Source organism: Chinchilla lanigera, unplaced genomic scaffold (assembly GCF_000276665.1).
Source record: "Chinchilla lanigera isolate Chin_1 unplaced genomic scaffold, ChiLan1.0 scaffold00060, whole genome shotgun sequence".
Classification (NCBI taxonomy): domain Eukaryota; kingdom Metazoa; phylum Chordata; class Mammalia; order Rodentia; family Chinchillidae; genus Chinchilla; species Chinchilla lanigera.
Window position 1 is genome coordinate 2,142,826 of NW_004955461.1, and position 22,416 is coordinate 2,165,241.

Below are 22,416 nucleotides of genomic sequence, written 5' to 3' on the forward strand. Positions count from 1 at the left end.
AAAAAAAAGAATAAGGAAAGAACACATGCTATTTGGAATAGATCGACTCATTACAGGAAAAATGAAATATCTAGATTGCAAATGAAAAATCCCACCTGTCAGTTTGCTGTTTGGTCTGCCTGATATTAATTAGATATATACTTGGTGGTATTCCTTTAGCCTGCCTCATAGACCAACAGACTGATGGAAATTTAAAGGCAATTTCACATTAGTAAGGTAGAAAACTATTCTAGTATATCATGAAAGACTGAATCCTAGGCTAGAGTCACCAGTGCCATGATGTATTTAAAGGTGAGTGCTAATATTCATATAAAAGCATCCTGTGATATTTACTGCTGGTTAGCATTTTTATTCAATCTTATAAAAGAATTTAGATAAGTGATTAAAAGCATAGGAAATAGAATTCACAAGGAAAGATTAAAGCAATTGGAATTTTTCAGCCCAGAGGAAAAAAATATGTAATCATTCAGTGAAACCTCATTATCCAATATCAATTTATACAAACAAGGGCATAATTTAAACTGACAGGGGTTTCCAATGAACACATGACCTACCGTTATTTTTTTAAATGATAACCAGAAGCCATTTAACTCTAGAATTATTTTTTTTCCTATCTGATCTCTCTGTGTCAGATTATCAAGGATTTGTATGAAATATAAATATCAAGGGTTTATTTTACATGAAATCTTCTGGGCCACACTGAACACAGCAGGAAAGATGGTGGCGTATCAGATATGATCAAAGGGGGTTGCACTACAGCAAGGTTTTTTTGTCCTTAATTTCCTATTCTATAAATGGGAATGTATGCTTATTCAGCAAGTATTTTTGAGGAATTACTGCATGGCAATCTGTGTGTTAAGTGCTAGAAGTACTGAAGTTATGACAGACAAGATATCTGCAATATCACGAGGAATTTTAGTTAAATGCCTTCCCTCCAAAGCTTAAGAGGACTGAAAATGCATTAGAAAGTTGTACCTTTTTGTTAAAGCCCCTGTACAGGGTACCTATTCAGACACTGGGAGAGGGACAGTAGTATATTAGGATATTATATGGATTTTTTTACCCAAATATTCTTCAGATGGATATTTGTTCAAGAGAAAAAGGTTCTACAGAAAAGGCCGAGCTTATTCATTGGCTAGGAGAAGCCTGAGTAAAGAATGACCTTGGACTGAAAGGTAGGGCAGCTTGCAAAGCAGCTGGAGGCTGTCACCTACTGACACCCCTTGCAGCAAGCTGTCTCTAAAAGGACAAAGCTGAGGTATCCTTTGTGCTGCTTAGATCTGTATCTCCACACACTCTCACACAGCAGCTCCTTGTAGGCCCTCCTCCCTGTGGGACGAAAGCAGAGGAGAGTTTGTGAGGCAAACTGTAGCCCTGCCATGTTAGTTGACATGGGGGCTGCAGTCTGCTCCCCTCCTTCTTTTCTCAGTGGCCCTTAGCCTCAGCAATGGTCTGTGCAGATTCTGGTGCTTGCCTGGTGACACTGCCAAAGCCTCTTCTCTAAAAGTTCTAAAGCCCTGGCAGTCATACCCTTTTCAGGACAAGTTTGCTGCCTTTGTATACTCTGCAGATATCAACATTTTGGTATAATGATTGTACACTATATAAATGGAGTCTTTATTCTGCATTCTCTTTTGCATGTGTAAATTTTATAAAAGAATTTCAAATAAAGAAAATAAGAGACAGGTTAAATGAGTTTTAAACATTAAAAATTAAAGGAAATTTAAGAACTTAGGAACAAAAATATTACAACTGTAAAGTTCACAATGTTTAGCTGAGAAATATGAATTTCCCCAAGGTTAATTCCATGCACAAGTCAACACAGTTAGTAGCAAAACCAAGACTATGATTTTAGTCTCAGGTACATTAGCTATTATCTATATCTCTTTTCCACTTAATAACTATTAGTGTAGAGCTCCCAATAACAAACCCAACTATGATAATTTAACACATAAATGTTTATAAGCTCAGAAAATATTCAGATAAGCACTCCATAGTTGCTACACCCACAAGTCGAGGACCCACATCCCTGTCATCTGTTACCCTTTTTTCTGTGTAGCTACAATCTTCAAGATTGCAAGAAGACTTCTAGAGCTCCAACTATCACAGAGTCTTTAATGAGGCATCTCAGTTTGACATATATTGAGTTTTGTGACTAAGTAGAAGAAAATGAAAAAAATCTGTCCACATTGGGTGGATAAATTACAATTCATACCGTATGATTGTTAGAAGACAAGTATTCACTGATCTCTTGCATTTCTTCATCCTGTATAGGGAGAGGTATGTCCACACTTTATTATGGACTGGCTTTTCAAAGGGCATTTGTCTAATACACAACCATGGAAGTTGGACAGGTTTGTCTTCAGAGCAGAGGATGGTTTACTGTCAGGTATGATAGGGTTAATTTTTGTCTCTGGGGCAAATATTAGGAATGCTTCACCGATTAGAAAAGATTCAGTCTCCTTAAGTCAAAGTTTCTTTTCTCTGACACTACCTGTTGCATGCACTAGCATTGCGTAGGTCTGGCCCTGTCATGTCGTGGAAACTGAGGCTTGCGAATGTGATGTTACTTTGGTTCCTGTAAACGTTGTGAGGAATCAGCTGTCTCCCCACAACACTGTGCCAGGAAAGCTTGTTTACTTGTCTGCAGAGTGAAGTCTCAGACCTTTAACAGTTTTTGGCAATCATCCATAACTTGCCTTGTAGGATAAAATGTCCACCATATGTAACTCCAAGTCATCTAGAATAGAGTAGGTGAGTGATATGTGTATGAATGAATTTAATAATGAGTAAGTGAAAGATCAAAAGGACATTTTAATGAGTTCGAGCATATGATACACAGTTCCAGCTGTGCCACTGTGGAACCTTGTAACCTTCAAGCACACCACTTGGTCTCTACCTGCAGCTCCTTTAGGCATAGACTGCCTTCCCTCCTTCCTTTATTCGAGCCTAGTTTACTTACTCCCTAACACCCTACTTTTTGGCTTTGGGCCTCCTCTCTCCACAAACTCTACTTTTCCAGAGCCTCTGGTAACCCACTAACTGGGATAACCAACTTACCCTTCTCACTTTTTTATTCCCTGATCCTCTGCTGCCATTTAACTCTGTTAAACTCTTTGTCCCTTGCCTTTAGCAAAATCCTTCTCTCCTGGTTCCCCTTATGCCCTCTAACAATGCTATCTTCCTCTCTTATTCCTTTCACCATTTTTAAATACTGCTGTACCACAAGCTTCCATCTTTATTTTTGCAAAAAAGTTTTAATTACCACATGTTATGCTGACCTCCAACCTAGATTGCACTCCTGAGCCCCCAAACTATATTTTACCCTCTCATTCATTGTTTCCATGTGGATGTCTCACTGTAACTTTCAATGAAAGTGTGCTCAGAGACAAACTCAATATCTAGTTTCCTTCATCTCAAAACTGATGGATCCAGATTCCCGCTCTTGGTGAATGGTATCACCACCTGTGAGGACTCTTGTACTATAAATCTTATCCACTGAGAGGTCAACAACATTTTCATCTGTACTCTCATGGTTGTTCTAGAATCCTGTCTTTCTTCTCACTGTGTTTTTACTAATTCAGGACCTTCTTACCTCTTGTTCTGGTACCATCTTCAAACAGTGTCTCCAGTATCTGCCCCATAGGACCATAATTCCCCAAAGGCTGAAAGAATGAACTCTTTGAACAAAATCTCATAATGCTGCTACCCTGAGTGAAATTCCTTCATTGGCTATAGTGCAGCTGCCTTTATTGAAATCTTTCCTGATTAAAGTCCTATTATTGGCTTTGCCCAGTCAGAAAAGCAGAAGAAAGTGCAGACCCTTTGGTATGGCATACAAACCCCTCTTTCCATCTGTCTGCTGCAGGCTCTTCAGCTTCACTCCCCATTTCTCTCCATCTCAGGCTGTGTCCCATGATACCACCATTTCCACCATGTTCCTGCTCATGCAGACCTCTGAACCACCAGCTAGACTGACTCTTCTGTCTCTTGCTGGATGAGAAAGAATCTTTTCTAAACTTTCTCTGGTTCTAAGAACTTCACCCTGAGCCAATGAACCTCACTGTTAGGAGTGGCTAATTACACCCTGCCTGCCTCCCTGCTGATTATTGTCTCCCATAAGAATCTTTTTATAGCATTTATTAGACCACACTGTACCTGCTTGTTGACATGCATGGATCCAATAATAAGAAATGTCCTATTTATCTTTATATGCCCACCATAAAGCACAAGTCCAAGTACACATTAAAAGGCCAGTTAAAGTATTTTAAATGATAAGGAAGCAGAAAAGATTGAATAATGCCAAGAGAAAGGCAGTCACAAAATAGAATGAATGGAGGAAAGGATAAAATTTACCTTTTTCATAGTTTGCCTAAGCAAACTATGCTTAGGCAATGTCCACTCTCCTGGGCCCCAAAATGAAAACTCAAGTTCACCCAGACTAAACTGTTATCAATACCATGTATAAGACCAGTGTCCTTCACCTCTAGTCACTGCACAGATAAGCCAGTGGGGAAAAGGGTAGCTACTGGGCAGTGGTTTGCCTCGAACAACACACATAAAAATATAATGTGGCCTTTGGGAGAATTTCACGCCAAGAGTACATAGTCTGGCTTGGACTGAGGTTACATGTGAAGAGCAGGAGCAAGAGACCGGACAGGGGGGCCAGAGGCTGGGGTAGACATGTGTCTCCACCAGTCACCAGGCCAAAGTCCTTGGGCAGCTTTCTCCCCCTCTTGGCACTTCTGTGGCCCCATACACAAACTGGCCATACTAATTGCACCTACTGCATAGGTCTGAGGGAATCAAGAAGGGAAAGTCAAAGTGCCAAGAGCAAAGTGTGTACTCCATGAACACTAACTGTGTACAGTAAAGGCAGTATCAATGAGGCAGGAGGATCAGCATGAGTTTGATGTTAGCATGGGGTTTATAGTTAGTTCAAGGCCAACCAGAACCACACAGTGAGACTGTGTCTCAGAAGCCCTAAATACATACATACACACATACAATATTAATAAGCCCATTTTTTCCACACATTAAGAACCTTTGTTTGTAAATAGGAGCTATTTTTTTCTCCTTGAGTTGCATCATTTCCTAAATTTAAAGCATTTTTTCCATTAAAAAACTATGTTATTGCCATTATTATAAAAAATGATGGATCAAAGCTAGGCAAGAAAAACCAAAATACATTTGTGGTATTTGCTCAAAACAAAAGAGTGGTATTTTTATATATAAGCAACCTGAACACAAAGCCTAACACACTGGGAGAATAGGTGCTACTGCTAATTATTAAGCATATTCTCTACAGCCCTTATGATTTTTATTAAATGATTTATAGCTCACCATATTCTCCAAAAAATGCTGTTTCATTATTCTTTCAAGGTCAGAGACAAACAGAATATCACTGTAAGTTGCAAAATACTAAACATATTCAACTTGGTTGCAGCTATTCTGTGAGAGATTCTGATGACCGAAATTGTGATGAAAACTTTATTTCAGGAACCTCTCCTCTTCCCTGAAAATATGTGATAAATTTTTTTTAATGTAGCTTTCATTGTAAAAAGTAATTTTAAACAACCAAATGTAGCCTGTGGAATGAAAATCCTACAGAGTTGCTATAGCGTTATTTGCCCAACGAGTTACAAAAAGAACGACCCTCTTTTCAGTCTTCTTACTCTCTTCACACGCATCCAACAGCATTGATTTATGTTGTCCATGCCCCACAGCACTTTCAGATTTTCTCTATTCACATGATTGTTGTTTTCTTCTGAGAAGTTCTAAAATAACTGCAGCCAACTCTGTCCTTTTTGTGATCATCTTGTCAGAGGTTACCCTTCATTTACAGTTTCCATTAATTTTATTACAAATATCCACCTGCTTTGTTGATATTTTCAATGTGGTGTTCCACAGACAAATTTCACAGTGAGAAATTTGAATGGATTTCTTCTTCCAAAAGCACGTTCTCCCCCTATGTCTTATGATAACAGATAGAAAACTCATACCAGTACAGCTCTAATGCCAGCTTTTTAAAGTTTAACTTCTGGCTTAAATGGGCACTTGAATGTTAACTGGAGTAAGTCATTAATCACTGTATGCCTTCTTTTATTCCACCTGATTTTAATATTCTTTAATTCATATACTTTTATGAGAATTAAACTATGTAGAAAACAATTGCAACAGTGTCAGAAAAAGGCAATATATAGAGATAGAGATAGAGATAGAGATAGATAGAGATAGATAGAGATAGAGATAGAGATAGAGATGGTAGAGAAACTCACCAAGAAAAACTAACCTGTAAATTACCCCTGCACACACAATCACTTGCTTGCTAATGGCTGCAGACATATACACACCAATATGTCTCCACTTTTATGACCTGTGTTTAAGCCCAATCATCTTTAATCTTAATAGTGTAACAGGCTCCTAAGTGGTTTACTCATTTATCTATCCATCATGTAGTAGATTTTTATTTGTTCATAACTTTGGATCCAATAGTTGGAAGTAATAATGGACCAGTGAGGCCTAATCTTTTCCTCATTGTCTTCCCTCACCCAGTCTAGAACAATTCTGTAATTGTATTGGTCAGCTTACTCATTGCTGGAACAAAATACCTGATACTTAGCTCATGGTGTTACAGATTTCAGTCCATGCTTAATAGGATCCAAGGCAGAAACATTAGGGAGAAAGAGAATGGTGAAGTGAAACTGCAAACTTTATAGTGACCAGAAAGCAGAGCATAGGGGAAGAGCACCAGTCAGAGAGATATATGCTGTCCAAAGGTGTACCCCATGACCCACCTCCTCTAGTCAGGTCCCGCATCCTAATAGCACAGTCAGCATCAAACAGGAATGGAACAATCTGCTGATGAGTATAGTGTAACTGTTAGGGTTTATATCTAGATGCCCCCCACGTCCTCATAGGTGGGGCCTTTGGGAAATGATTGGGTCATGGGATTAGTTAACTGGTTAGTTTACAGCTAAATGTGATTTGGGAGGTAGATCTCGGTTGGAGGAGGTGGGTCACTGGGGGCCTGGCAGGATCTCTTTCTCCCTTCTTTCAAGTTCTCTCAGCTTCATGCAGCTATGCACTAAGCAAGCCCATTCTGCCAGGCCACCCTGCTTTAGGATCAGGTGACTCTGGACTGAACCCACCACAAACTGTGAGTCATAGTAAACCTTTCCTGCTTTAAATTGTGGTTGTTGGCTATTACGTCTCAGTGAAAACAGAAGTAGCTAACACACCCCATGTTCCAGTTACCATTCCAGGAATCAAATTGCCAGCTAAGATTAAGATGTTCAAAAATATTATTTTCCCTCAGTCTCCATTGCCTTCATCTCAAGGTCAAATCATCCACTATGCCATGATCTGACCTTAATTTACAAGTCCACGCTATCTAGTCACCATTCCCTGTCAGAACATCTGCTGATACACTCAGCACTTTGCTTTCCACAGAAGTGCAGTGTGCCTTCTTTCCTCCGAGTCTTGGCATTTCACATCTCCTCTGACTTCACCTTCAAACCCATCCCATTCGTGCCCTTTCCACAGGCAGTACATCCTGGCTATTGAGGTTTCAAGAAGAGATCCATCTTAGGCTTCAGATTTATGTTCCTGCAGCACTCAGAATTCTGCCCATTTGTTTTTGTTATGTTTTTTTAAATGAAAAACAAAATTTATATGTATATACAAGGATAACTGGAATAGGTCTATTGTTAATGTCTGTAGTTTATTGAGAGAGGAACAGTCAATGCTTAAAATTATCTTTTTTTCTGGACCAATTTTACACACTTCAGTTTGGTAATTGATCTGAAAACAATGTGCAGTATACAAACTATTGTTGAACTCCTACCATTTTGTATGATGAAGTTTTGCATCACTTCCAATGTTTTATTTAATTACTTTTATTATTTTTTACTTGTTACTGTCTTTGTTTGATCAATCTTACATTCTTATGTCTAATGGACTGCACAACTTCATTGAAGATAACAGTATGTAATGTAGCAACCACTGTAAATGTCTATCATTTTGTCTGGAGGTCATGTATCATTTTTGTTGTTTTTGTGTTGTTTTGATTTTGTCTTCATTGTTATCAGTTTTTAATTTTTAAAATATAAAGAAAAGAACTCTGCCAAACATACACTAAAACTGATGCTGAAACTCTGATTTAACCATAGGCCTTGAACACCCAGGGTGATATTTTTTATTTTTTATTTATTTATTTATTTATTTATTTTTATTTTCTTTTTCTGGTACTGGGACTCAAACTCACGACCTTGTGCTCACCAGACAGACACAGTGCCACTGAGCTAAATCCCCAGCCCCAGGGGGATATTTTTAGAAGAATAATTGGTGAAACAGATAAACCTTGAATCTTCAGTGGCTAAATAGGGTTTATATATCCATATACATAGTTTTTAGATTATGTTTGTATTATTTAGTATGTTTCTATGCAGTATACTATATACAAATGTGTAATACAATGTATAATATGTATTTATATATGATCACTACATAGAAATACATGCAATATAAAAATGTGTGCAATATGCAAATATAAATATGTAAAATATACAAATATATGATAGTTATATGTGGCATAAGATAGCATACATAATTGCATAACATAATTTTCATGCATTATATTCAACATGGGAAAGTGCAGTTTTGTTCTTGTTAGTAATTGGACAAAGGTACTGATGAGCAGCAGGTAGGTATCCACAAGGGTTTCAGGCAATCATGACCCAAGTCTTCTATGAGACCCTGTTCATCCTGCAAGTGAACAGAGAGAAAGTGGACTGATCATATGGTCAGCAGGCTGTAAGCCCCAGAAATGTCACAGAAACCTTCAGCTCAATCTGTTGTCAAGACTACTTTCTGTGATCCCACAGGATTATCAGAGAGGCTGAAAAGTTGTCTCCACCAGACAGATCATTTGCAATAACTGATCTCTGGAAGAAAAACATGTAAGTTTGATGGCCAGTCAACCATCCCTGATATTCTAGTAAGTTCTGAGGGGGTGGGCCTGAGTCTTGTTTATTGTTTTCTCTGTCTATCACAGTTTGGAATATAGAAGAGGTTCTTCGTGAATGTGTGTGAAAGCAAATAATGTTTCGTTTCTCTGGTCCCAGTTTGTCTTATTTTTAATCACACAGACACAACGAGATTGCAGAGATTTCAAATGAATTCTATTAAAACCATTATCTTTTTGAGCCGAGAAGTAGCACAACTTAAGTCCTGTGTCACGTCAGTTTCTCTTCAGACAATCTGTACTGAGTGCTTTCTTGCCCCAGGCTTCAGCCAAAAAAGAAACGGTACATTTTCCTCTAGTTGGAGGTATGAAGGTGCCTCCTCATTAGGCAAAATACTACATTTTCACTTGCCTCTGAGTACCAGAAAGATCTCTTTTTGACAAACTGCAGCTATCTGAGGTGTAAGGAGGCAACTAACTCCCCAGATCTTTTATTTATAATTCAAAGATATTAGAACCCAAACACATTGAAAATATTTTCTGGGGATTAACATCTAAACTATATAAAGAACTCAAAAACTTAACACCAAAAGTTCCAATAAAATTCCAAAAACAATAAATAAATAGGCAAACATTATGGTTTATATCTGGATGTCCTCTATTAGCTTCATACCTCTCATTGGCAGAGCTTTTGGAAGATGACTAGCCTATGGGGATGTCTTGATTACTTTTCTCTCATTGCTGAGACAAAATACCTGATGCTAAAGTTAAGGAAAGGAAAAGTTTACTAAGTTCACAGTTTGTGAAGGTTTCAGTCCATACTCAGCTGGCTCCAAGGCACAGTGGCTGATGGCAGAGGGCAACAGTTCATGTGGCAGAAATAACAAAAGCAACAAGAGGAAAAGGGGAGAGGAGTGCAGCAGCTAGCCTCTTTCCCTCCCTTAGACTGTATGCAAGCTACCCCCCACCGGGGTGAGTGTAGAACTCACACCTACAGCCCCAGCACTGGACCATGAATCAATCATAAACTCTGGAAGCCCACCCTATGAATGCGTGAGGCTTTGGGGGGATATTCAGACACAAACCGTAACAAGGGGCATTATGTTTCTCTTGCTCTCAGGAGGTAGGGTCTGGTCAGAACAGCTAGGTCACTGGAACTATGACCAGAAAGAGTATATCTTCTTCCTTGGCCCCTCACTTCTCTTGCTATTTCCTGGCCAGTATTATGTGCACAGTTTTTCCTCTACACAGACACTTCTACTTTATTCTCATGCACTGACCTTTCAGGTGCACAACGCCTGTCCTCCCAGGCATTCTTCTGAAATCTAGGTGGAAGCCTCCCTGCATCTACAACTCTTGCATTCTGCATGTACATAAAATCAACCCCACATGGATGCCAACGTGTGCCAGTAGCTTGAGCAGTAGCTAGCCCTCCTTGAATCATGGCTACCACAGCCTCTGATTGCTTGAATGGTTGAGCATTATGAAATGAATCCCAGCAAACCAATTCCCAAGTTCATGGTGGCAGAAGACAACAAAAGCAACAAGAGCACAAGGGAGGGAGCAGCCGACACTTCTACCATGTTTTCTTGTTGGAGCCAGCTAACTATTAATTGCAAATAGGAGCCAAAATAAACCTTTCACCCTCTAGGTTGTGGGTGTCAGGTGTTATTAACTAAGATAGGTTTTAGTACTAGAAGTAGGGTCATTCCTGTGACGGTTACCTGGCTTAGAAGCCTTTGGAACTTGTTCATTGGAGAAATTTGCATGGGTTTGGAGATGCTAGATAGAGGAGCCCTAGAATGCTGTTAGCCTAGGTTAATGTGAGATTTTAGTCATAGCTCAGAAAGTCAGTGTTATGGTTTGTGTCTGGATGTCCTCCCAAAGCCTCATGCAGTCATGGGTGGGCTTCTAGAGTTTATGACTGATTCATGGGTGTGAATGCTACATGCACCCTGGGGTGGGTAGTTTGCATACAATATAAGGGAGGGAAAGAGTCTGCTTGCTGCTGCTCCTCCCCTTGTGCTCTTGTTGCTTTTGCTGTCTTCTGCCACCATGAATTGTTGCAAAAGAGAGCATAGTTGCTGAAAAGTTTAAAAAGAATCCAAGTACTTTGCATCAGTACAGTAGGAAGGATGTCTTAGGGCATCTCAGATATCAGCAAAACTTCACCCCTCACAGGATTTAAAACTAAAAGACTTTCTTTGAGAAGAATGCCTCAGGGTACCCTGCTTCTAAAGGATTGCTTTGAGAATTGGTTTGTTGGGATTCATTTCATAGCACTCAACCATTCAAGCACTCAGTGGCTGTGGTGGCCATAAGTCAAGGAGGGCTAGCTACTGCTCAAGCTACTGGCACACCTTGGCATCCATGCGAGGCTGATTTTATGTACATGCAGAATGCAAGAGTTGTAGATGCAGGGAGGCTTCCACCTAGATTTCAGAAGAATGCCTGGGAGGACAGGCAGTGTGCACCTGAAAGGTCAGTGCATGAGAGTAAAGCCAAAAAATGCAGTGGACATGCCAGAAAGCTGGAGAAGCCAGGAATGTGGCAGGCAGTAAGAAAAGTTACTCCCCAGAGAGAAGCCATGAGAGGTGTAACCCACAATGGTATTGGGATAGGCCTGCCCACGCGGTTTGAAATTCATATAACATTGGCTCCAGCTGCTGAACACAGAACTATAACATTTAGTGTTTGCCCCACTGGATTTCAGTCTGCTTTGGTCCTATTCTTTCTATCCTCCTATTTCTTCCTTTTTGAAAGGGAATGTTTACCCTGTGGGTACATCAGCAGTTTTTAAACTTCCTTTTTTTGATTCTTACAGGGGATCACAGCTCAGTGTTTGCCTTGAGTCTCAGAGGAGACTTAGCACTTGGAGTTTTCAGCAATGCTGGAACTGTTTGGACTTTGGTAGCTCTAAGGTATGGACTAAATGAGTTTTGCCTAAAGAGACACTAATGAGTATCTTGAAAGGCAGGGATGAATGTTGTGGTTAATATCTAGATGTTTATATGTTTATTTCTGAGAACTCCATAGCTTTTGTAAGGTGGTTGGATTATGGAGGCATAACAGCTTGTCTGCTATTAGGAGGTGGGGTCTGGCTGGAAAATAGGAGACAATGGAGGAGTGACTTACAAGGACCTAAGTCCTTTCCTAACACCTCCCTTCTTTCTCTGCTTCTTGGCTGGCACCATGCAGCTGGCCTTCCTTCTACCCCAACCCTTCCACCATGTCTTCCTGCCTTGGAGCTACCACGGACTGGAAATGTGAGCCAGAGTAAAACTCTCCTCCCTCAATGTGTGGGTGTCAGGTGCTGTGACCCAGTAATGAAAAAGTAACTAAGACAGCAAACCAACTCAGTAGATAATTCTCAGAAGAAAAATAGCAAACTACCAATAAGTACATAACAAATTGAATTCCATCTAATTCCAGTAAAAATGACAATCATAGTTTTTAAAAATTAGTAAGTGGTGGTGAGCATATGAAGAAAAAGAAGTCTTCTACATTATTCATGGAAATGTAAGCTAGTATAACCACTATGGACATAAGTATAGAGGTTCCTCAAAAGCTGCACATAGGGATGCTGTTTGATCCAGCTATGCTGTCCCTGAGTATATTTCTGGAATAATTAAAGAGAGCATATTACAGTGACACATGCATACTTATGGTTGTTGCTATATAATTCACAATAGTTAAGCTGTGGAAACTGCCTAGTTGTCTGCAAACAGATGAACTGACAGAGGAAACACAGCATATATGCACAGCAGAACATTAGTCAACCATAAGGAAGAATGAGATCATGTCATTTTCAGGAAAATGAATGGAACTGGAACTAAGTCAAGCAAACTAAGCCAGAATCAGAAATTTAAATCTCACAAGCTTTGTTTGATATGAGTTATCTCAAAAAGGGAGCTGGCAAGAAAGTAAAAGGAAAACTGTTACAGATGAAGAAGAAGATCAGGAGGACAGGGAAAGAAGGAAGGGGACAATGGGAAATGAAAGTAATCAAGGTGTATTATATGCATGTAACAATGTAATAATATGAAACTGACTATTTTGCACCACTAATATACACAAATAAAAAAAAAACTTGCCAGTCTAGGATGGCACATGTTTGTCATGTATGATCCCAACCCCTTGACATGCCTACTGCAAGCATCACTAATGTTTCATACCTAATCCTTAGCCTTATCTGTGGCTTCAAATGATTTTCAGAACAGAGATTTGAATTTTGACTCAGAACTTATTTCAGTTGGCATTGAGGTGACTTTATTCTTCCTATCTGATCTACTCCATCCACATTTTTGCAGCTACAAACACTTGAAGGAAACGTGGATGACATAAATTTACAAAGATCACACAGGAAGAAGATAGCAATGTTAAAGCTAAGATTTGGGGAACCTGATCCCCAGTCAAGAGTTTTTTATTTCATACCACTTCTAAATTGAACATTCAAAGCAAAAGAAAATATTCCAAAAGGCTTGATGTGGGTGGGGTAGTGTATGTCACTTGACTGTATGGTCTAAAGACACCCGTTTTAGTCTTGTAATTTGGCTGAGGGCAAGCCCTGACATGTGGGGAAGTCTTGCATTTTGGGCTTACTCATTTGTTTTTCAGTGATACCAGTTTGTTCTTTCAGAAATGTGAAAAGTGCCACTGTTGCTAGCAGCCTAATTCTAAAGCTGTCTCTTTTAACCTCAATTGTTTCGGTCTTGGGTAAGGCACTTTGCTCTGCGGACCTCAGTTTTCTCAGGTACAAAGCAGGAAGATAGGAAAATGATCCTCAAGACCTTTGATGTGTTGTTCATATGGTTTCTCACTATCCAAGTCCCTAGAATGCTTTACTTCCTGGGCATTTCCATCAGTTGAAAAAAATGCATAAGGGCTACCAAGCAGGTTTGCTTTGGATGCCAGGCCTATCACCCTTGCCCTCCGCGTTGGAAGCTGATCCCTATCAGCAAAGTTAGCTTGCAGGGTGACTACAGCTTTCTGGATGCATAAAGCATCTGGATGCTGCCAACAGGAACAAAGACTGTTCCAGCCATTAGGCAACTATTTTGTTCCAGTGAATAGACATGGGGGTGAAAGGCATGTCCCTTGGGCAATTCTTAGATCCACTTCAAGGGGTCATCCTAGGAAAATGTTTTCTAAAGTGAAAGATTGGCAGAAATACATGGCAGAGCTACAGCCTCCAACTCCAGGCAAACCACCAGCAAGTAAAATGCAAAGCAGGGAAGCACTGCTGGAGGCTGAAGACGTTGGCCATGTCTTATTAGTGTACATGTCTCTTTACTGCAAACACACAGAAATGGCACAGATGCAAAATTGTGCTTCCTGCTTTTCAGGAGACCACAGTTTTCTAGGGCAGACATACAGACAACTAAGAAAATCTTATTACAGTAATAACATGAACATTCACCTAAAGATTGTGATTTATTTTAAGGAAGAAGTAGTGTCATCAACCTCAGATTACAGATCAGAATAGTGAATGTTCCAGAACGGCTAGGGGAGGCCTCCCTTAGGAAAATGTAATTCAAACCACATGAATCTCACCAGTAGTGACCGCTCCTTATGGACAGATACAGGGGGATGGGTCTTGGCTGTGTTGGAAGAAGAGTCAAGACGTAGGAAAAGGAGCACCACAGGGAGATGAGGAAGAGGACTTTTTCTCAGTTGGTGAAGTAAAAGTTCCTAACAGAAATCCTCACTCAGGTGTCCTAGGGGTGCCCTATGCCCCGAGCAGCATGTACAGACCGAAAGACCTAATTGCTACAGCCATGTTAACTTTCCCTTTGATCAGGTAGACTTCCCATTCCCTAAACTGTAGCTCCCTGGAGCTCTTTGGGACTACATTTTTCTTCCTTGACTTAACTAAAGAGTAGCTCTAAAGACAAATGAGGCTTCTTACCTCCCCTTAAATCAGCTAACCTACGGCAGTGCTGGGGGCAACAATAAACAGCAATATCTCCACACTTCACAGAAGTACAGAACAGTGCAGCAAGCGTCACTCTTCTCCACCTGCACCTCCTTCCCTGGAAATCAAGTCCTTCTGTGGCGCTCTAGGAAGCAAAAGAAACTGGAAGGATCAGGTTTCTAAAGGCCATGTCCAGAGTGGCTTACATTACCTCCACCCACATCACAGTGCCCAAAATCCAATGTATGATCAACCTGTGGTAGACAAATATCTTCCCCCATTCCCAAGAAGACAAAGTGAGAGGAACATGAGGCACTTGTCCTTCCACCTCTCCTCTACTGCAGCATTTCTCCAGGACAAGGCTACCATGCCCCAGGTCTTTTCTACTTTCTCCAGAGATAGATTTAAATACCATGTACTGCTAGTATGATTTGCAGCAAACACACAGTTTCACAGTGTCCTTGGTATTTTTCAACTGCTTGGTGCCACAAAGACCACAGGAACACAAAGGATTTTTTATTCCAAAGGTTCTGGCTAGCTTAGCTGGCATAAACATTTGGCCCTGAGCTGTAATAATACCCTTGGCCAATATTAGAGAGGTAGACTCCTCTGCAACCAGGCTTTGAACACAACTGGCTGTGGTCAACTACTGTTCAGCCACTAGTGTCCCTATGCAGTGGAGAGGGCATGCAGGGAAGACCAAGCCAGGAGGTCACTTCCCAACTCCAGACATTTCGGATCATTGGGAGACCCCAGAATCCATACCGAGGAGTGAAAGAAAGACTTGAAGAGGTCTGAACTACTGCTTCTCCAGGAATTATAGTCAAATTAGGGGTAAATGGTGATTTCAGTTTTTTATATTTTTAGGATGGGAAGATTGGTTATACCATATCAAAACATTATTGTAATGTTAGTGTGAAATATTATTGTAATGTTAATGTGAAATGCTACTATAGGACAAAAGAAAGTTTCATGGAGGAAAATAGCATATGAAGTCAAAATGAGAGAGAAAGAGAGACAGACGGACAGACAGAGGGACAAAGAGAAGTAAGAGAGAAAGAGAGAGAGTCAAATAATGCTTGAAAAGTATAAGATCAGCAAGTATATTTCAGGCATAGAAATGACATGTATCTTGGAATTACCAAAAAGCCACAGGTGTGATTATTATATAATGAGATAAGAATAACATTACCTGATGCTATTACATATACCAAAGGTGAATTTTAATTAGAACCCAGGTGGTAACTAAGAAATCAGGTATGAAGAGATTTCACTTTTACTGCTTATTTGCAAAATAATTATATATCACAATTATTGCTCAGTGTCTTAGTTACTTTCTCATTGCTAAAACAAAATACCGAACACTCAAAGTTAAAGGGAGAAAGTTTTATTTAGTTTGCAATTTGTAAAGGCTTCAGTATATAATTGGGTGGCTCCAAGGCAGGGTAGTACATGGCACAGAGGCAACAGTTCATGGTGGCTGAAGACAGCAAAAGCAGAGAGAGAGAGAGAGAGAGAGAGAGAGAGAGAGAGAGAGAGAGAGAGAGAGAGAGAAAGGGAGAGAGAGACAGAGAGAGAGATGGGGGGTCCTTCTGTCCCTTATATTGTATACTATCTACTGAGATTAGGGCAATAGCAGTCCAATCAGTGGACTGACCCAGCAAACATTCACCCTTAATCCCAGCATTGAAGTATTAATCAATCGCACTGTAGATTCAGCCACCTCCAAGAAAAACTCTACGAGTGCATGAGGCTTTGGGGGAAAATCTAGACACAAACTGTAACACGAGGAATGACAGTAGATCTTGCTTTAAGTGGAAAACATAGGAGAAAGAGCGAGTGAGGCACTACTATAGAGATTAACTAGCATCAGAATTTTATTTCTCTTCAAGAAGAGACCCTCCAACTTTTTCTCTAGAATGTAATATAATGAACTTTCTCTCCTTCTGGCTACTGATCTCATTTTCATTTCTGGGTATAGTGGCTTCCATTCTGAGCTCATTTCAAAATTCCAGCTTACAGGACACCCAGGTGTCACAGCAGAGTATTTACAAAATTTAAACATTTGGTATGGTAGAAGAAAGATTCATACAAGTTTCTTTTGGTAAATGAAGATTTTGTTTATCAAATGTTCAACAGGAAAATTATAAGAAGTTACTTGTCCCTCTGGGGAATGAAGTCCACCATAGTATTTCACTATCTGCTAGTTTTGACTACAATGGATGAATATTTTCTGAAATTAATTTAACTATTTATTAAATTAATTTAACACATATATTGTGAATCCACTCTTCCACAGACACTGTACTCTGTTATGGGTTACAAAATTAAATAAGTTGTGATCTCTGTCTTCCAGACCTCATAGCATCCGTGTGATGGGGTTATAATAAAGGGCTCTGAGTTCACCTTAGATGTCCTTGTGAGTTATCAGTAAACCCTGATAAGTCAGCTGATAGTTATGGCAATAGAATTTGTAATAAATGTAGCTATTTCTCACTCATTGGATGTGATTTTATTTAGTGGCTATAGAGAAATACCTCATGTTTGCTCTGATACTAGCTACGACTCTTTCCTGGAAAGAACATAGTAGTATATAAATGCTGATAATAAGGCCAGAATTCACCACGTATTTTTTATGTACCAAATGTTAAAGCTACATCTAACAGAGGATTAGTGCTCAGTGGATGACACTTAGTATTTAAAGCTTTAATTCATCCTCAACAACACCAAGAAGTACATATAATCATTACTCCAACTTTGTAGATGAAGAAAATAAGACTCAGAAAATTAATTATCTTCTTCAGGATCACCTGAGCAGATTTGCAAATCCATTTGACTTTTCCTAAGCTCATTTCTAGACTTTATTAGGACTGATCCAGGGATAGTTTTGTGCCTTGAAACGGGTGATCTTTCCAACATCAATTACATAATTCTAGAATATTCTATTCAACCCTATCCTCTGCCTGGAGAGAATTCAACCAGTTTCCTCGCTTTCTGTGAGCTCTGCCCATTTTTCAGCTTAAGGCTCCTGGATAATTCTTCCTTTCACCAGCCTTTCTTTGTTGGTTTTCATGGAATATCCTCCTTTTCATGTACAAATTGATGTTCATGGTGTCAAAAGAGGTCAGCATGCCAATTTTTAAGATCGATCTTTTCTAGTACTTTCCTCCATTTATTTGAGTTACCTGTCTTTCTACCCCAAAGCATATCTTCTTTCTCCACTCAGGAGACCACCAGGCTAATCTGATCCCCGTCCTTGGTTCCTAAGTTGATAAATAATCTCTAGCCACAAACACAGGACAATGCTTGTAGGAAAGACATCATTTGTCTTCCCTCTTTAGGGGATTATAGTACTGCACAGCCTCCTTTCTTGTGTTGGAAAGTTCTCAATTTAAATATTTTATTCCATTGTCTAACAGCCTCGCTGTGGTATGTGATAGGAAACTATGTTTGACGTTTCCCTCCTCTCAGCTGCCAACTCACAGCAATGCTCATTGTGCTTTCCTTAAGAACAGCAGGCTTCAATATAGCACAGAGAGTTGGATCCTATCATAGAAAAATATACCCCATTCTCAGAAGGAATCTGAAAATACAGACATAAAATGGTAATAACTATTTCCGTGTGAATAAGATTGTAGTCATTTTACTTTTTCTTCTTTTTATCTCTGATTGGAAATGTACATCAGTAACATGAAAAGGAAAACTCTATGGAAAAATTACATGGTAAAACCTACGGTGCTTAAAAGCAGAATTATAACTAAAAATATGCCATTTTATTCTTCATGAGAATTCACGGGTACCAGTCAGAATCAGGGATATGCTATCAGCAAATTTAATACCACTATTTATGTGTGTAAGCGTCAATGAATGCTCTTTCACTTCGCTCAAACTGTCCCTTTACCTAGACCAAAACTTCTGACCTCCAAGTGTATCTTATTACCAACAACTTTCCCAATTCTAGCAATACCTCCACCCTGCAAAGGATTCTGTTTAATTTTGCTCTGGACATTTCCATCCCTCTAAGAAGCTAAATAATGTTTTTAATTGTACTGGTCAGCGATTGCATCTTTCTTTTTCCCCCCTCTCCCACTTTTCCTTTTCTATCCTGAGAGAAGTTACAATTTATTACTACAGGTCTGGCACTGTAGCATTTTCCGTATTATTCATCTTACTTCAACCTTAGAATAATACTGTAAAGTATTTTTAATTCACATTTAATGGATGTGGAAATAAAGTCTCAAGACATAAAAGGACTTACTTAAAATGGTAAAACTTGGGCAAAAAAGGCCCAGCACTGAGCTCTGGACTGAGTAGTTTTTTCTTTCTTTGCTGAAAGGCTATTCTTTAGGAGTGAGATAAGACTTGACTCTCCTTTGCTCCCCCTCCTCAAACTTTTAGTATATGTCCTGCCGAAGCAAGCACCCCCTCCTCAAACTTGAACAAAGTTTCATAGGATGCTGGTTAGTTTATTAAAATGGTGGCTGTATGCTCTTCAAACCATATGCTTGGCTATTACCCTGGATAATATACCTACCAAAAGAGAGTGAATTCCTTGGTCCAGGGGCATATGTTCAGAATGGTGAAGTCATTTTTACTTTGGTTATTATCCTTTCTCTGTTTCCACAGTATTTCTTTTATTTATTTATTCTTTAACTTAAAAAAATATATCCTTGGTAAGTGATATACTTGAGACTCTGTTCATGCAGTGATAAAGAACCCTCAGTTCCTACTTCCAAAGGTTCAGAGAGGAGGGTGAACAGCTTTATTCTTACTGTAGGGAGGATGCTCTCAGACCTAGATATTGGGTGCTCTTGATTCATAAAGAAAGCTCACTTTATCTCATCTGGAAATGGGATCTGTCTAAGGCCATACCATCCTGAACCACCCGATCTCGTCTGATCTCAGAAGCTAAGCAGGATAGGGCCTGGTGAGTACTTCGATGGAAATGGGATCAAAGATGGCTTCTTAGAGAAAATGATGTGGTTGAACTTGCTAGCAGAAAGTGAGAAAATTTCTTTGGGATATTGGTGACTGGTCCTCTAGTGGTTGGGAAATCTTTATCATCACTTCTAGGAATTCAATCATGAGTTAATACCAAAAAAATCTGGCTTCTTATGACACACAACTTAGCTAACTCATATCTTAAAGGACAAGTATGAAAAAGGTGATAAATAAAGATAAATAAGCGGATTCAAGCTTAGGAATATTACAGAGAAGGAAAGTGATAAAGAGAGAAGAGCTTGTGTGAGTGGAGGGAGAGGAAGGGCAGGAGGAAAAAAAGTGGGGAGGAGGGCCAGGTGTGAGAGTTGGGGCTCAGGATCCAGTCGCGTGATGAGGAGGGTGACCCTGTTCCTTAATGGCAGCCCCAAGAATGGAAAGATACTCAGCCAGATTCTAAACCACGTGAAGGACTACGAGGATCCCAGACAGAATAGCTAGCACTCAGTGTTGGACGGTAGCACTTTACAACCACACACGTCACTCTCCCAGGTTGTAGCATGCATCTTGTTGAAAGTATAGCTGAAATCAAGCACACTGTTAACCTAAATGTTTGTTGATAAACATATGGATAAATAAATTTTCTTTGAATTCTTAGGAGCTTTTTAATGAATAAAAATACTTGACATTATGCTGGTCCACATGTTCAAGGAAAGGTATCTGGGAAAATAAAATCATAGAGGAACATTCTTAATTGACCAAAGTCCTGATTACTTTGAACCCATTTTGACCTGTTTGCATTACACACTACTTATTATAAATGATGGCATTAAGTTGTGTGTCATAAGAAGCCAGATTTTTTTGGTATTAACTCATGATTGAATTCCTAGAAGTGATGATAAAGATTTCCCAACCACTAGAGGACCAGTCACCAATATCCCAAAGAAATTTTCTCACTTTCTGCTAGCAAGTTCAACCACATCAGACTGTGTTGCCAGGGCTTACAGTTCAGTGGTGCTGATGTTTCTTATTTGGATCCTCAATACATTCACTTCAAAACAGCCAATTTCAGCCAATTCCACTTGCACGTGCAAATCTCTGCTGTGCAAATCTGGAATGAGCTGAACTTTCTGAATCAGTGCTTGATTTCACAACTTCCCAGGGAGTCAAGATGTTGTGTACTAATGCAGAAGGTGCTTCCCTGAAACTCTGTAATTCTGAGGATCCCTTGGTCTTACAGCCAATTCAGAAGGTGATAATTGGAAAGCTGTGGACTTGGATGGAAGTCAGAAGAAGGGAATTAACCCAAAGTTACTATCTCCAAAAAAGCAAAGATAAAAGAACTGTAACCTCAGCAGAGCAGCTCAAACAGGAACTGATTTAGACAACTGTGATCAGTCTGGGTGTGACCTTCAGAAAGCCAGCTTGAGAGGTTGCAGTGTGAAGGGGACCATATTCAAAGAGATGTTGATGCCAATGTCCCAAGTCTGGGGTTCTGTGGACTCATTACAAGCCTTTGGTGCCCTGAACAAAGAATTTGATGGACACATGGAAAGGGTTCCAAGATTTCACACTTAGTAAAGATAGCAAAAGGAATATGCTCTCCAGAGTGAGAGTGAACCAATTAAAGGTAGGAAAAGAAAGTATGCTTTGTAGAGTGACAGCAGGTGACTGTAAAAGTTCACAGGAGCTACAAGGTTAATGGTAGAGGTCTTTAGGTAGCCCTCATTTTTCAGACTGACCTCAGATCTCAGCAATCCTATTAAAAATCTGCTTGATTTCATGCCAGAAGAACTGAAGATAGTTCTTTCTGACTGGTTCCAGTTGCAGGGTTTGGAACTGTGTTTTTTGCATGTGTCCTGGATCTCTCAGCCACCTGGCCATGCCCTAATCTCTTGCATCATTTCCTCCTGAGAGATAAAGCTCTATAATTTTTATGGAATATTTAGGATCTGGAGTTCTCTGTCTTCATACAGCTACTCAGAGCTGAAAGGGCCTGTAGCCTCTCCTTACTGGTGTTTATGTGATTTGCATTGCCTTGGGATGTTGAGGCTCCCTGGCTGAGCTGGAGAAAATGAGAAAATAGTTAGTGCCTGTGTTTGTCAAGAACTGTTGGGCCTCCTGTTCCATGGGAGAAAGCTTGAATTTGTCACAAGAGTCATGAGTTATAGCCTAGATCACTATCTGAAGCCTGGAGTGGATAAATTTATTAATAGGTTGAAGATACAGAGCCCCTGTATGAGAAGAATCAGGGTAGAATATTTTTTGATCTATCTTAAAAGATGGACTATGACAGATCTAACAATTAAAGACATTGTATCTCCATATTATTATTAGTGAGAAGTTATCTAAGTTTTATTTCCATGTTTCCTGTGCAGAAACTATGGTGAAAAGGAAGGAATATTAGACAAAATAGCTGTGCTTGAGAATCATAGTCCTACTAAGAGTATATTATGAATCCAACTAAAAACAGGAGTCGCAGTACAGATGTATATTTAAGCTGTGGCGGGGTTAGGGAATTTGCCCTCCATGATCTGTTGTGGACCAAAAAAACTACATAACCTGCCTTTTAATTTTCCTCTTAGATAAAGCTACTTCC

General features: G+C 39.6%; 1 pseudogene; it reads left to right on the plus strand.

The window, feature by feature from the left end:
• Positions 1–20,507: 20,507 nt before the first annotated feature.
• On the plus strand, positions 20,508–21,395 carry LOC102029056 (annotated as a pseudogene).
• Positions 21,396–22,416: the final 1,021 nt, after the last annotated feature.